The sequence below is a fragment of the Salmo salar genome, chromosome ssa03, assembly GCF_905237065.1.
Source record: "Salmo salar chromosome ssa03, Ssal_v3.1, whole genome shotgun sequence".
Classification (NCBI taxonomy): domain Eukaryota; kingdom Metazoa; phylum Chordata; class Actinopteri; order Salmoniformes; family Salmonidae; genus Salmo; species Salmo salar.
This window is the reverse complement of record NC_059444.1, coordinates 20,523,922-20,539,148: the sequence shown is the minus strand read 5'-3', so window position 1 is coordinate 20,539,148 and position 15,227 is coordinate 20,523,922. Positions and strand designations below refer to the sequence as shown.

The 15,227-nt window shown below is 44.5% G+C and overlaps 1 pseudogene; it reads left to right on the top strand.

Annotated features, from left to right (window-relative positions):
* Positions 1 to 960: 960 nt before the first annotated feature.
* Positions 961 to 15,227, top strand: part of LOC123741833 (uncharacterized protein K02A2.6-like) — a 48,117-nt pseudogene continuing 33,850 nt past the window's right edge.

Genomic DNA, 15,227 nt, shown 5'->3' with positions numbered 1-15,227 from the left:
CCAATTCTCATTGCAGAACGTTTCAGATTTTACCAACGTCACCAGAGTCAAGGGGAAGCTGTGGCTGACTACATCCTTGCTTTGAAAAGGCTGGCAAGTACATGTGAGTTTGCACAATTTCTTGATGACGCTCTCCGAGACAAGTTTGTATGTGGTCTCACAGGTGAAGCATATCACAGAAGGCTTCTGTCAGAGAAGGACCTGACCTTTAAGAAAGCCTGTGATATCGCACTTGGACTCGAGCTTGCCCACAGGGATACTATTGAGCTATCGGGACATGCAGAACATCAGAACGTCACATGGTGAAAAAGGCTCACAGTCACACTTTTCTCAGTCCCGTCCTCAAGGTTACACAAGAACAAAGTAGCCTACATCACAAAGGTCTAATCAAAGTTGCTACAGATGTGGGGGAGATAATCATCAGCACAGTGAATGTCGATTCCAAAATGAAAAGTGCCACAATTGTGGAAAGGTTGGACATCTACATGGAGTGTGTAAAGCTCCAAAACGCACAGCAAGAGCGCACAACGTGTCAGACACAACACAAGAAGAGGAAGGTACAACTGAAACAGTATTGGAACTGTTCACAGTGTACACAGCTCAACAACAAAAAGATAGATTCTATCTCAGCATGTAAAACCAGTACAAATGTAGCTGGACACCGGAGCGTCTGTATCTCTGGTTCCAGAGAGACTCTACAAAGAAAAACTGAAAGAGTGCCCTCTTCAGCCAGCGTCCATCCGCCTTTCTTCATACACTGGTGACACTATTCATGTGTTAGGGCAGATCCAGGTACCAGTCCAGTATGAGGGGAAGGAGTGGATGCTACCGCTTGTCATTGTTAAAGGAGAAAAATCAGCCTTGCTAGGCAGAAACTGGCTACAAAAGATCAAGTTGAACTGGAGAGAAATCTTCAGTTTGAGAAATGACAAACCAGTGAGTCAGGCTACACTCACTAACATGCTGGAGAAGCACAAAGAACTTTTCAAAGATGGCTACGGCGAAATACAAGACTTCACAGCAAAAGTCAGAGTGCAAGAAGGAACCAAGCCTATCTTTCACAAACCACGTTCAGTTCCCTATGCTCTTAAGGAAGCATTAGAGAAGGAACTGGGCCTTCTACAGAAGAATAACACCATCACGAAAGTAGAGAGGAGCGACTGGGCCGCTCCGATCGTTGTAGTCCCAAAGAAAGACAAGACCATCAGAATGTGCGGAGACTACAAGGTCACAGTAAATCGCTGCATACTACCAGAGGAATATCCCCTACCAAACGCTGAAGATCTGTTTGCCACTCTAGCTGGGGGGAAGGTTTTCAGTAAGCTGGACCTGGCATTCGCTTATCAGCAACTGAAGCTGGATCTGGAGTCAGAACAGTATCTGACCATCAATACACACAAAGGGCTATTCAGATTCAATCGCTTAGCCTATGGAATCTCGACAGTTCCAGAGATATTCCAACACACAATGGATTAGATCTTGGACGGTATAGACGATGTTGTGTGCTTCATGGACGACATCCCCGTGTCAGCACCAACCATTGGAGAGCACCTTGTAGTGCTGGACAAAGTGATGCCAAGACTGGAGAAATATGGAGTGAGAATGAAATGCAGCAAGTGTGAGTTCCTCCAGGACTCAGTTGAGTATCTCGGATACGAGATTGATGCACAAGACCTGCACCCAACCAACAGTAAGGTGGAAGCAATCGTAAATACACCAGCACCCACAAATATCTCAGAGTTGAGGTCATTTTTGGGGCTCCTGAACTATTACGGAAAGGTTGTGGCAAACTTGTCCACATTGTTGCATCCACTTCACCAACTGCTGCAGGGCGATACAAAGTGGAATTGGTCCCCACAATGCAAAGAAGCATTCAAGACTTGCAAACAGCGTCTGCTAAAGAGCAAGTGGCTTGCCCACTACGACACTGTCATGTCCTGGCCAGCAGAGGGCGTAATTGTATTAGTTTTGGTCAGGACGTGGCAGAGTTTTGTGTTATGTGTTAGTTAATTGGGATTGGACTCCCAATTGAAGGCAGGTGTGTTGAGTTGCCTTTGATTGGGAGTCCTATATAGTAGTGTGTGTTTTTCCTTGGGGTTGTGGGTAATTGTTTCTGTTTAGTGTGTTTCACCTGACAGGACTGTTTGGCTGTCAGTTTTCTTGTTTTGTTTGTACAGTGTTCACGTTACTTAATTAAATATTGATCATGAACACTAACTCTGCTGCATTTTGGTCCACTTCCTCAGACAGCCCTTACAGAATTACCCACCACCAAAGGACCAAGCAGCGGAGGAGCAAGGAGCAGCAACAGGAGTACAGCGTTATGGACTCGTGGACATGGGAGGATATCCTGAACGGCAAGGGATCCTACACATGGGCGGAGATCCTGGATGGAAGGGATCGCCTCCCATGGGAACAGGTGGAGGCACTCAGAAGAGCGGAGGCAGGAGGACAGAAGAACCAACGGCAGCGGTATGAGGGAACACGGCTGGGTAGGAAGCCCGAGAGGCACCCCCAATAAAACATTTTGGGGGGCACACGGGTAGTTTGGCTAGGCCAAGGAAGAGCCGTAAGCCAGCTACCCGTGATTACATGGAGGAGCGTATGAGGTGGAGGGAGCCATGTTTCGCTGAGGTGCGCACTATCTCGTCGAGACGCACTCACAGCCCAGTCCGCCCTGTACCAGCGCCCCGCAGGTGCCAGGGCGAAGTAAGCATCGAGCCTGAAGGGGTGATGCCAACCCTGCACTCAAGACCGCCAGAGCTGCCCGCCAGTCAGGAGTCGCCAGAGCTGCCCGCCAGTCAGGAGTCGCCAGAGCTGCCCGCCAGTCAGGAGTCGCCAGAGCTGCCCGCCAGTCAGGAGTCGCCAGAGCTGCCCGCCAGTCAGGAGTCGCCAGAGCTGCCCGCCAGTCAGGAGTCGCCAGAGCTGCCCGCCAGTCAGGAGTCGCCAGAGCTGCCCGCCAGTCAGGAGCCGCCAGAGCGGCCTGACTGCCCGGATCAGCCAGAGCGGCCCGACTGCCCGGATCAGCCAGAGCGGCCCGACTGCCCGGATCAGCCAGAGCGGCCCGACTGCCCGGATCAGCCAGAGCGGCCCGACTACCCGGAGCTGCCAGAGCGGCCCGACTGCCCGGAGCTGCCAGAGCGGCCCGACTGCCCGGAGCTGCCAGAGCGGCCCGACTGCCCGGAGCTGCCGGAGTGGCCCGACTGTCCTCCGGCCCAGCCCGAGTGGCCCGCCTGTCCTCCGGCCCAGCCCGAGTGGCCCGCCTGTCCTCCGGCCCAGCCCGAGTGGCCCGCCTGTCCTCCGGCCCAGCCCGAGTGGCCCGCCTGTCCTCTGGCCCAGCCCGAGTGGCCCGCCTGTCCTCCGGCCCAGCCCGAGTGGCCCGCATGTCCTTCGGACCAGCCCGAGTGGTCCGCCTGTCCTCCGGCCCAGCCAGAGTGGTCCGTCTGCCAGGGTCAGCCCGAGTGGCCCATCTGTCCGGCGCAGCTATCGGTGCCACCGAAGTGGGCGACGCCGAAGGTGGAGCGAGGTTCATGTCCCGCACCTGAGCCACCACCAGGATAGGTGGGTTGGGGAGGGAGGGTGTAGCACAGTGCCGTCGTTGACGGCAGCCACCCTCCCTTCCCTCCCTTATTGTTTAGGGGGTATTGTTTATTGGTTTTGTTGGGGATTTTTTTGTGTTTTCTTTTTTAAGATGCATTCTGGGGTCTGCACCTTGAGGGGGGGTACTGTCACGTCCTGGCCAGCAGAGGACGTAATTGTAATAGTTTTGGTCAGGACGTGGCAGAGTTTTGTGTTATGTGTTAGTTAATTGGGATTGGACTCCCAATTGAAGGCAGGTGTGTTGAGTTGCCTTTGATTGGGAGTCCTATATAGTAGTGTGTGTTTTTCCTTGGCGTTGTGGGTAATTGTTTCTGTTTAGTGTGTTTCACCTGACAGGACTGTTTGGCTGTCAGTTTTCTTGTTTTGTTTGTACAGTGTTCACGTTACTTAATTAAATATTGATCACGAACACTAACTCTGCTGTATTTTGGTCCACTTCCTCAGACAGCCCTTACAGACACAGAGATGAAGCTGAGACTTGCGTGTGATGCATCTCCATACGGAGTAGGAGCCGTCATCTCACATGTTCTACCGGCAGGTGAAGAACCCCCTATTGCATTTGCATCACGGACTCTGTCACCAAGTGAGAAACATTATGCTCAAATTGAGAAGGAAGCCCTAAGCATAATATTCAGAGTGAAGAAGTTTCACCAATACCTGCACAGAAGGAAGTTCCAACTGTTGACAGACCACAAGCCTCTGTTGTTCATCCTTGGACCAAAATCAGCCATATCAACCCTTGCTGCACTTCGAATGCAACGTTGGGCTCTGATATTGCTAGCCTACGACTACAAGATCGAGTACAGACGATCCAGTGATCTCGCAAATGCAGATGCACTATCAAGACTACCATGCAATAGTGACTCCGATAGTGAAGATGATAGAGCAGTCTTCCAGATCTCTCTCATCGACAAACTGTCCATATCTGCTTCAGACATAGCAGAGGAAACGAGGAAAGACCCAATGCTTTCCAAAGTCTTGGATTTAACATTAGGCGGTTGGTCAACCTTCGTAAATGATGATAACCTTCGTCCATTCATCGACAAGAAAGACCAGTTGTCCACTGATCAAGGATGTGCTCTGTGGGGATCAAGGGTGGTGGTACCTCACAAATTCCAAAGGAGACTGCTATCTGACCTGCATGAGGGACATCCAGGGATCACTCGAATGAAAGCACTCGCCCGCAGTTATCTCTGGTGACCTGGACTGGATCAGGACATTCAACAGCATGTAGGCTACTGCTCACCTTGTGAAGCTGTTCGCAACAAGCCTGCTGCTGCCCCTCTTCATCCAAGGTCCTTGGCTGCTACACCATGGATTACGCCGAGATTGACAAGAGATTGACACCATGGATTACGCCGAGATTGACAAGAAACATTTCCTTGTTGTCGTCGATGTCCATTCCAACTGGATGGAAGTGTTCCCTACTCAACTGACCACAGCTGAGAAGACCATCAATCTTCTCAGACACCTGTTTGCATCTTTTGGACTAGTCAAGGAGGTCGTATCGTACAATGGCCCTCCTTTCACGTCAAACGATTTTGAAATGTTTCTCAAGAATAATGAAGTAAGGCACATCCTGTCACCACCTTACCATCCGGCATCAAACGGAGCAGCGGAGAGAGGCGTGCAAACCTTTAAGAAGGCCTGGACTAGACTCGAAGTTCAGTCTGTGCCCACCCACCAAAGGCTTCCCCGGTTCCTGTTCACTTACCGTAACACACCACACACAGTAACGGAACGTACACCAGCTGAACTGTTTCTGAAACGCCAACCACGTACCCGCCTGACATTGTTAAAACCAGACTTGTCAAGCACTGTGGCAAAGCACCAGCTACAGCAGAAGAAAGCTCCTGACATACACTCAAAGACTGTCAGAGAATTCAAAGAAGGAGAGAGGGTGATGGTACATGATTTCAGACACCTCAAGCGCCTGTGGAACTCAGGTGTGATCTTGCAATGCAGAGGACCTTTGACTTACCAAGTCCAAATTGGACATTGCCATGTAAACGTTCATGTGGATCATCTACTACAGTCCAACGCTCCAGCAGACACACGCCGAGAGAACAAGAACAATAACGACCCCCAGGACTATTCTCCTGACTGTGGACGAACGGGAGAGACAGAGCCTGACCTTCCACTCGAACATGGACCACCACCGGAAGCCCAGGAGGAGCAGAGATATCCTATTCGACAGCAAAGGGCACCTCAAAAGCTTGACCTGTGAGTTGAGCTGTTTCAAGAGGTAAGACACAGTAAAACAAACAAACACTTTATTTAATATGTCCTAGATAAAAGGAAAGGAAAAGGACATTACCTGGGTTAGTTATTAGGACACAAATTCAATCTTCGGGTCAGAATAATCCTGTCGATTTGTGCTGGGCTCTGAAAAGTCTGCTTCAACCCAGTAGTTGAAAAATGTTTAAGAATGCATTGTTCAGATATTGCATTAGTAGTTCCCTAACATATTTACCTTGTTCTCTGGGAGTTAAACACTATGGGGGAGGAGTGTAGTATCTGTGATCTACATCTGTTTATATTAGTTACTATGCTGTTACTAAGCAGTAATGTATTACGGCAGTGTTACGTTTCTACACCTAATAGGAAATGCACATGCGCACTATTGTGCCGGGGGGGGGCTGTAGAGGACACGGGGTTTTGACTAAATGAGACTAAACGAGACTAACTGTACTCTCGTCTCCTGCCTGGTAATTTCTCCACAACACAAATATTACAATATCCATAATTATACAGATCAGGGACCCATGATGAAATTCTGTCACCGTAATAATGTTACCTGGTGTACATATACTTCAGTTACTGTATTTCAATAACCAAAATATATTTTTTCTAACTCAAGGTACCATGTCATAGCTGACAGCCCATTGTTTCTACAGACATGTCATAGCTGACAGCCCAGTCTTTCTGCAGACATGTCATAGCTGACAGCCCAGTCTTTCTGCAGACATGTCATAGCTGACAGCCCAGTCTTTCTGCAGACATGTTATAGCTGACAGCCCAGTCTTTCTGCAGACATGTCATAGCTGACAGCCCAGTCTTTCTGCAGACATGTCATAGCTGACAGCCCAGTCTTTCTGTAGACATTTTGAATCTTCATTTGGAGCAGATATTTAATTAACAGAGTTTTTGGAACTCTTATCTGCACTAAATAATTTTTTGTAAATGTTTCCATTACTGTGGAATTGCCCAGTTACTAATTCATTTCAGGACGAACACCAGTGCCCTTTCAGAAACCACTTAAAACTGAGCACAATTTCATCTAGAATACACAGTGTGAGTAGAAATAAAAGATGAATAGCAAAACACTGATATACCTCTAAATAGCTTTCTTTCGTGCAAATAAAATGTTTTTCTGTCTGTGTGTTTTTCTACAGGTGTAGGATCTTAATTTGAGCCAGTTTGCTACAGCAGGAAAATAATGCAGCAACAGGAAATGTAAATTATTATGTGGATTATAATTAACGGAATTTAATATTTTTTTTGTAAGGGGAAATCAAGTCTGAAATCACAAACAGTCAAAGTGGAAATTACAAACTTCAGAAGCCTTCTTTAAACCTCAAATACTCTACAAGTTTGGCATTTTCTGCATTGCAGGAAAGTTCTCTTGCAACAGGGTGGAAAAATGGGGCTCCTGAGTGGCGCAGCGGTCTAAGGCACTACATCTCAGAGCTAGAGACACCCTGGTTCAATTCCAAGCTGTATCACAACCGACCGTGATTGGGAGTCCCATACGGCTGCGCACAATTGGCCCAGCGTCGTCCGGGTTTGGCTGGTGTAGGCCGTCATTGTAAATATGAATTTGTTCTTAACTGGATTTTTTTAAATTAAGATCCTACATCTGTACAGTCAGTTCTGAGAGGTGTCTGCTGGAGCGGAGATCATGGAAATGTCACCTGAAGTTGCCATGTACATTGTAAGTTGTCCAGTTGACATACCGTCCACCCCAGTCAGTTAAGAGATGATATACGCTGATATTACCTGGCAGCTCTGGCGACCTTGCCTCGAGCTACAACATTCTTTCCATTTTCAAAGCGACACTAAACACATCATGACGTCCATACAGGGAGATTTTACTCTAGTTGTAACTGGTCACATCATGCACATGACACACACTCAGGTCATGAGTCACCTGCTGACAGCAGATACTGTCTTCTATCTCCTCTTTGAAGGACATCATAAAAAGATCTCCAACCAGCACAACCCACGCCCAGCCATGATGCCAGGATTGGAGAGTAAGCTGTAATTGGTGAGGCGAACGAGCCTGTGTCCTCTGTTTGTAAGCAGATTACAGGCTGGCTTGGCATGGCAGGCCCAGGGCCCCACAGGGCTCCACCACATGACTCCTACGTGGTGTGTAAAACAAGCATGTCCCTCATTAATAAATCATGGGAGAGAGAGAAATAGAAAAAGAGAGTGAGAGAGATAAAGAGAGAGCGCAGCCATGAAATTAGGTGTAAACGAGAGAGTGTCTTTGCTTCATGACAATTAAAGGGAGAACAGGTGCGTATCCTAGCACCTGGGGAGCTAGCCTGTCTTTTTTTCAGAGCAGAGAGGGATTAGCTAGTTGGAGGCAGTGACACAGAGCATTTTCTGCCATTTTTGCATTGTTTACGAAAGCTTTGTCTTTGTGCCTGCCTCCCCCGCTAACAATGAGCTTGTGTCGTACCGAGGCCAAGTTTCTGTTAACCGTTGATTATAATAAAATCATTTTTGGTTCGTAATTTTTTTTTACTTGGAAGTGTGTCTTCCACAATACAAGAGGATCTAGAAAAAACAACAGCTCCTTTTTAGGCTATTAGCATTTTATTTTGATGGGTTGTTTGTCTAAAAGGAGGATTAAATCCACTAAACATAAAAAAATAAATGAATTAATTAGACGTTAAACTTTATTTTCTCTGTGTAAGAGGACTCTAAGAGCTCAATCATATTTTAAACATTTATGTTAGTCACGTAAAATAGCTGTCTGAGCTTGAACATGAAACATCAGAGAATTGTACATCATTCATAATGTAAAACTAATATACTGTACATCATAGAATACATCTTAAAGGCTTAACAACTTCAGAATAGTTCTGATTCCCCATCCTTAAAGAGGGAGTCAAACCATACCGATACCGAGTGTTATGGCTGGAAGACTGAGCTATGCTCCTTTATCTACTGACACTTAAAGAGAGTCACTGTGTGTGTGTGTGTGTGTGTGTGTGTGTGTGTGTGTGTGTGTGTGTGTGTGTGTGTGTGTGTGTGTGTGTGTGTGTGTGTGTGTGTGTGTGTGTTTTGAATCTGTCTCTGGTCTCTAACAAGTATTTTATCCAAAGCTGTTAACAATGGAGCGTTGAGACCTACAGATACAGTAGAGGGTCTCTGGATGGACAATGGCTTTGAAAAATCGCAGTGACATTTTTCAGAGACCAATAATCCATTTTGGATCTGCAGCATGGGTCTAGTAAAGGCGTTCACAGAGAAACAAAAGAGACTATCAATTTTTTTTGTGACCAACTTTTATTTAGTTTTGTCATTTTTTTTCAGAGGGGGGTTACAGGTACAAAAATAATCAAAGAAATGCATTCATAGATTCATTCCACCCTCAGTCCCCATCCACCCGCCTGCATCCTCCCTCCCCACCTGGCAACCATGTTTCCCTCCCCGCTTAGCCCCACCACCCCAACCACCCAACCTGAGAAAGCATGCCTCCCACCCCTTTCCATCCCACCCAGCAACTGAGGTTGTTTATCAGTTCCCCCCCCATGCAACTTTTTCTGCATCGAGAGAGAATACAGCCCAAGGAGCTTTGTTTCTGATTATATGCATATAAGACAGTGGTCACCAACCGGTCGATTGTGATTGACTGCTTGATATCCAAGGCACTCCTCGTCGATCACCAAATATTTCTGTAAAACGATAACGATAAAGCCTTGCGTTCCTATTTTGTTATTTGTTTTGCGCTGTTTAGTGGTAGGTGCAGATGATTCTGTAGCACTAGCGCCAGGAAGGCAAAGTGTCTCCATTTTTAACCATTTCATTTGTCTGAAGGTAGAACTCTGCCTACCCGGCAGGCCCAGAGAGCAAATCAAGTCCACCTATAGGCCCACCCAATGGCCAATCAGATAGTTCAGATCCCGTTGTCTCCACAGTTTCCTCACTCCATAGACTGTTAAAAGAAGCCTCGAAGGCACAGAAAAGTTGACACTGAAAGATTTAAAAACTCTTAAAACCATGACCATGCTCTCTCAGCTGTGCCTCACAAGTAATTCAAAAAAGTATTTATTACCAGTGTGATCATATACCTTCATTTAAAAATATAATTTCAAAATAGTCTGAGAAGAACAACATTGGCAGGGCAATTCAAACAGTGATAATGTATTGGGCCTATAGCCTACTGCAAAAATCTCATTGCTACAGAGCTGCTTTTAATTGGTTAGTGTTGCGTAGGTTTACATTTTTTAAGTCATGTTTAAAGAAAATCTGAGTGGTAGATCTCGGCTTGCATTTTGACTCAGAAAGTGATCTTGACTCAGATTGGTGACCACTGATCTAAGATATGTAATAGATCCGAAGATAAACACTTTTTAACAAACCTCGCTTTGGTCCGTGTGGACCAATTTGGGTATGTAAGTCTCGAGACGTGACAACAACAATTTAGAAAACAATTTAATATCTATGTTTATCAAAAATAGGGGGCGATAGTGAGAACACTGGGGTACCATCCTTACCTTTTTTTTAATAAAAGCGAAATTAGTGCTGTATTCACCGTCCAATCCAGGAGATTTGCCTTTATTCATGCTATTGAGAGAGACTTGGGCTTCCTTTGTTGAGATAAGAGTTAAAAAAAATATATTGTTTGTTACACCCTTTTCTCCCCAATTGCGATCCAACAAGATCTTGTCTCATCGCTGCAACTCCCCAATGGGCTCGGTAGAGGGGAAGGTTGAGTGATGTGTCCTCTGAAACATGACCTGCCAAACCGCGCATCTCAATACCGAAGCCAGCCACACCAATATGTCGGAGGAAACACCGTCCAACTGACATCAGCCTGCAGGCACCCGGCCCGCCACAAGGAGTCATTAGAGCACGATGAGCCAAGTAAAGCCCCCTCGGGCAAACACTCCAGACAATTTTGGGCCAAATGTGCACTGCCCTATGGGATCCTGGTCACAGCCAGTTGTGACACAGCCTGGGATCGAACCCAGGTCTGTAGTGAAGCCTCAAGCACTGCGATGCAGTGCCTTAGACCGCTGCGCCACTCAGGAGGCCCAGAAGAGGAGTTCTTAATTCTTTTAGAAAGGACCTAGTCTGGCTTGGTGTTTCAGATTAAATAGTTGTTATATCAGCTAATTGATAATAACTGCATAGCTTGTTGGCCAGTAAACGATTGGAACAATCTAACACAGTTAAACCTGTCTGGGCCAGGGGGCAGTATTTTCACGGCCGGATGAAAAGCGTACCCAATTTAAACAGGTTACTACTCTGGCCCAGAAACTAGAAGATGCATATTATTAGTAGATTTGGATAGAAAACACTCTGAAGTTGAAAAGTCTGGGAATTGAAGTTCTTCTTTTGATTCTCTATCGAAGCTCCAGTGTCTGTGGGGTGACGTTAGGCTTCCATTGGCTGTCTAAAGCCTTCAGAAAGTGGTTTGAGCATTTTCCTGTCACTGGGCAGAGTATAGGAGCTCAGTTACTGAGTGGTCTGCCTGGCAACAAAGGGATTGGATATGCTCGGTCCCGCGAGCGCGCCCCTCCTTCTTTTTCTTCTTGAATGAATATGCTATTGTCCGGTTGGAATATTATCGTAATGTTACGTTAAAAATACCATAAAGATTGATTTTAAACAGCGTTTGACATGCTTCTAAGTACGGTAATGGAACATTTTGACTTTTCGTCTCTTGTTCCGCGCTCGCGCGTTATGCCTTTGGATAAGTGATCTGTACGCACAAACAAAACGGAGGTATTTGGACATAAATAGGGATTATTTGGAACAAAAACTAAATTTCTTGTGGAAGTAGCAGTCCTGGGAGTGCATTCTGACGAAGATCAGCAAAGGTAATACAATATTTCTAATACTAATTCTGAGTTTAGGTTGCCCCAAATTTGGCGGGTGTCTGTATAGCTCGCCATGATGGCGGAGCTATGTTCTCAGAATATTGAAAAATGTGCTTTCTCCGTAAAGCTATTTTAAAATCTGACACAGCGGTTGCATAAAGGAGTAGTCTATCTATAATTCTTAAAATAATTGTCATGTATTTTGTCAACGTTTATGATGAGTATTTTTGTAAATTGATGTGCACATTCACCGGACGTTTTGGTGGGAATATATTTTCTGAATATCACGCGCCAATGTAAAATGCTGTTTTTGGATGTAAATATGAACTTTATCGAACAAAACATACATGTATTGTGTAACATAATGTCCTAGGAGTGTCATCTGATGAAGATCGTCAAAGGTTAGTGCTTCATTTCGCTGTGTTTTGGGTTTTATTGACACATGTCCTTGCTTGGAAAATGGCTGTGTGATTATTTTTGTCTATGTACTCTCCTAACATAATCTAATGTTTTGCTTTCACTGTAAAGCCTTTTTGAAATCGGACAATGTGGTTAGATTAACGAGAAGTGTATCTTTAAAATGGTGTAAAATAGTCGTATGTTTGAGAAAGTTGAATTATGACATTTCGTTGTTTTTGAATTTTCCGCCCTGATATTTCACTGGCTGTGTCCCGCAGGTGGAACGCTGGCGTCCCACCTAGCCCATAGAAGTTAACATGTCCAAATCTGATATCTTCTTTAATTGTGATTTATTCAACCCAGATGCAAATGCAATTGCATTATTTTTTATAAATCCTTTGGTGGCATGCCATAGAATCTGGGCGTCATCGACTGAATGTTTCTTTTGATCATTTTGAATTAATTAACCTCTCTTGGTTAGGGGGCAGTATTTTCACATCCGGATAAAAAGCGTGCCCAAAGTAAACTGCCTGTTACTCAGGCCCAGAAGCGAGGATATGCATATAATTGGTAGATTTGGATAGAAAACATAAAATTATGTCTGTGAGTATAACAGAACTGAAATGGCAGGCGAAACCCAGAGGACAAACCACCCCCCCCAAAAAATGTTCAGCCTACCACTGTTTTCAATGGCAGTCACTTTTATTATAAGGCAAAATCCTCCCAGATTGCAGTTCCTAGGGCTTCCACAGGAACTGCATGTCAACAGTCTTTAGAAAGAGTTTCATGCTGGTTTTTGGAAAAATTTGCCAGAAATTGTCGTTTTTGTAGGTGGCTCCCATTTTGGCTGTAGTGTTTCCAAGCGTGTGGAAGAGAGCACGTTCTTTGGTATTTTTCTCCGGTAAAGACAATAACGATTCTCCGTCTTAAATTCTATCGTTTATTTACGTATTAGGGTACCTAAGGTTTGATTATAAATGTTGTTTGACTTGTTTGGAAAAGTTTATTTATGACGTTTTTTTTTTATTTTGTATGCATTTTGATGGAGAGAAACTGGGTGGATTATTGACTGAAGCGCGCCAGCTAAACTTAGTTTTTATGGATATTAAGAAGGACATTATCGAACAAAAGGACCATTTGTGATGTATCTGGGACCTTTTGGAGTGCCAACAGAAGAAGATCATCAAAGGTAAGGCATTTATTATATTGCTATTTCTGACTTTCGTGGCGCACCTGCCTGGTTGAAATATGTTTTTCATGCTTTTGTATGCGGGGTGCTGTCCTCAGCTAATCGCATGGTGTGCTTTCGCCGTAAAGCCTTTTTGAAATCTGACACAGCGGCTGGATTAACAAGAAGTTAAGCTTTATTTTGATGTATTACACTTGTGATTTTATGAAAGTTAAATATTTATAATTCTGTAGTTTGAATTTCACGCTCTGCAATTTCACCGGATGTTGGCCAGGTGGGACGAATATGCTTTCTTTTGTAGGCTACAGTCCAAGCTATGTCTTCCGATGGTGCGACTGCTGTCGGCATCTAAAGATTATCCAAATTGAATAAACGCTTGGAGGTAAGGATGACAGCAGTGGTGTAGATTATGGCAATGCAGATATCACTTATTATTGATATCTACATATCGCATTGATGTGAATCACACTGCTTCTCTCTCGTTTAGATATTTGCGCCATACAGATTGTGGTTGTTGTGGATGGTTGTTCACAAATCTAAATGTGTATTTGAACCCAATAATGTTTGAATTCATGAAGTTTAAGCTGCCTATCTATCATTGTTTTTTAAACCAGTGGACAGCCAGTGAAAAATGTGCTTTGGCAACAGCTGCATACTGCGGATCCCAGCCTATGGAATAAAAGTGGGGCTTTTATTGCTCAATCTAATTCATGTTGATAAAAAAATAAAAATCCATAGGCCAAATGGACAAATGCTAAAACTCGCATACTTCTGATAGACTTAAAGGGGCAATCTGTAGTTGCTACATCCATTTCTGGATTTATAAATTATATATACAGTTCCTGTCAAAAGTTTGGACACACCTACTCATTCCAGAGTTGTTCTTTATTTTTACTATTTTCTACATTGTAGAATAATAGTGAAGACATCAAAACTGTGAAATACATATGGAATCATGTAGTAACCAAAACGTTTTAAATTGTCACGCTCTGACCTTAGAGTTCCTTTTTATGTCTCTATTTTGGTTTGGTCAGGGCGTGAGTTGGGGTGGGCATTCTATGTTCTATTTTCTATGTTTTGTATTTCTTTGTTTTGGCCTGGTATGGCTCTCAATCAGGGACAGCTGTACTTCGTTGTCGCTGATTGGGAGCCATACTTAGGTAGCCCTTTTTCCCACCTGTCCTTGTGGGTAGTTAACTTTGTTTGTGGCACTAAGCACCAGTAAGCTTCACGGTCATTTGTGTTGTTTATTGGTTTTGCTAGCGACATTCAAATAAAGAGGAAAATGTACGCTCACCACGCTGCACCTTGGTGTACTTCATCCGACGGACATAAATAAATCTAAATATAATTAATATTGAAGATTCTTCAAAGTAGCCACCCTTTGCCTTGATGACAGCTTTGCACACTTTACTGATGTATTTTATGACTCTTTTTTTTGCCGTTTGTGAATATTCAATGCATTTCTATGGGCTATAGTAGCAAAGGCCAAATTCAATATTTTATCAAATAGTGTTTTAATATTTTTTATATATATACCTAAAGGAGTCCTAAAATTCTAAATCAAATAGCTAAGTGATCCAGGGTATGACCATCTTAAAACAACCCACCCCCAACGCCTTAGACTGTTATTCATGTATTGTTATACTGCATGTTGACAATTATTTCAAAATATGTCTCTTAATTCATAGTTACAGTATTTTGCGAAAGAAAGCCACGTGTTTCAATGCATGCCACCGGAACCCAACAAAAGAGATATCTGAGGATGGAGGATCTACAGAAGTTGAGAAATGTAAATTCTGGAGCAAGTCAAGATCTCTCTCTCTCTCTCTCTCTCTCTCTCTCTCTCTCTCTCTCTCTCTCTCTCTCTCTCTCTCTCTCTCTCTCTCTCTCTGTCTCTCTCTCTCTCTGTCTCTCTCTCTCTCTGTCTCACTTGTTCACCCTCACTTGCTCTTAGGCTCTCTCTTAATATATGGTCA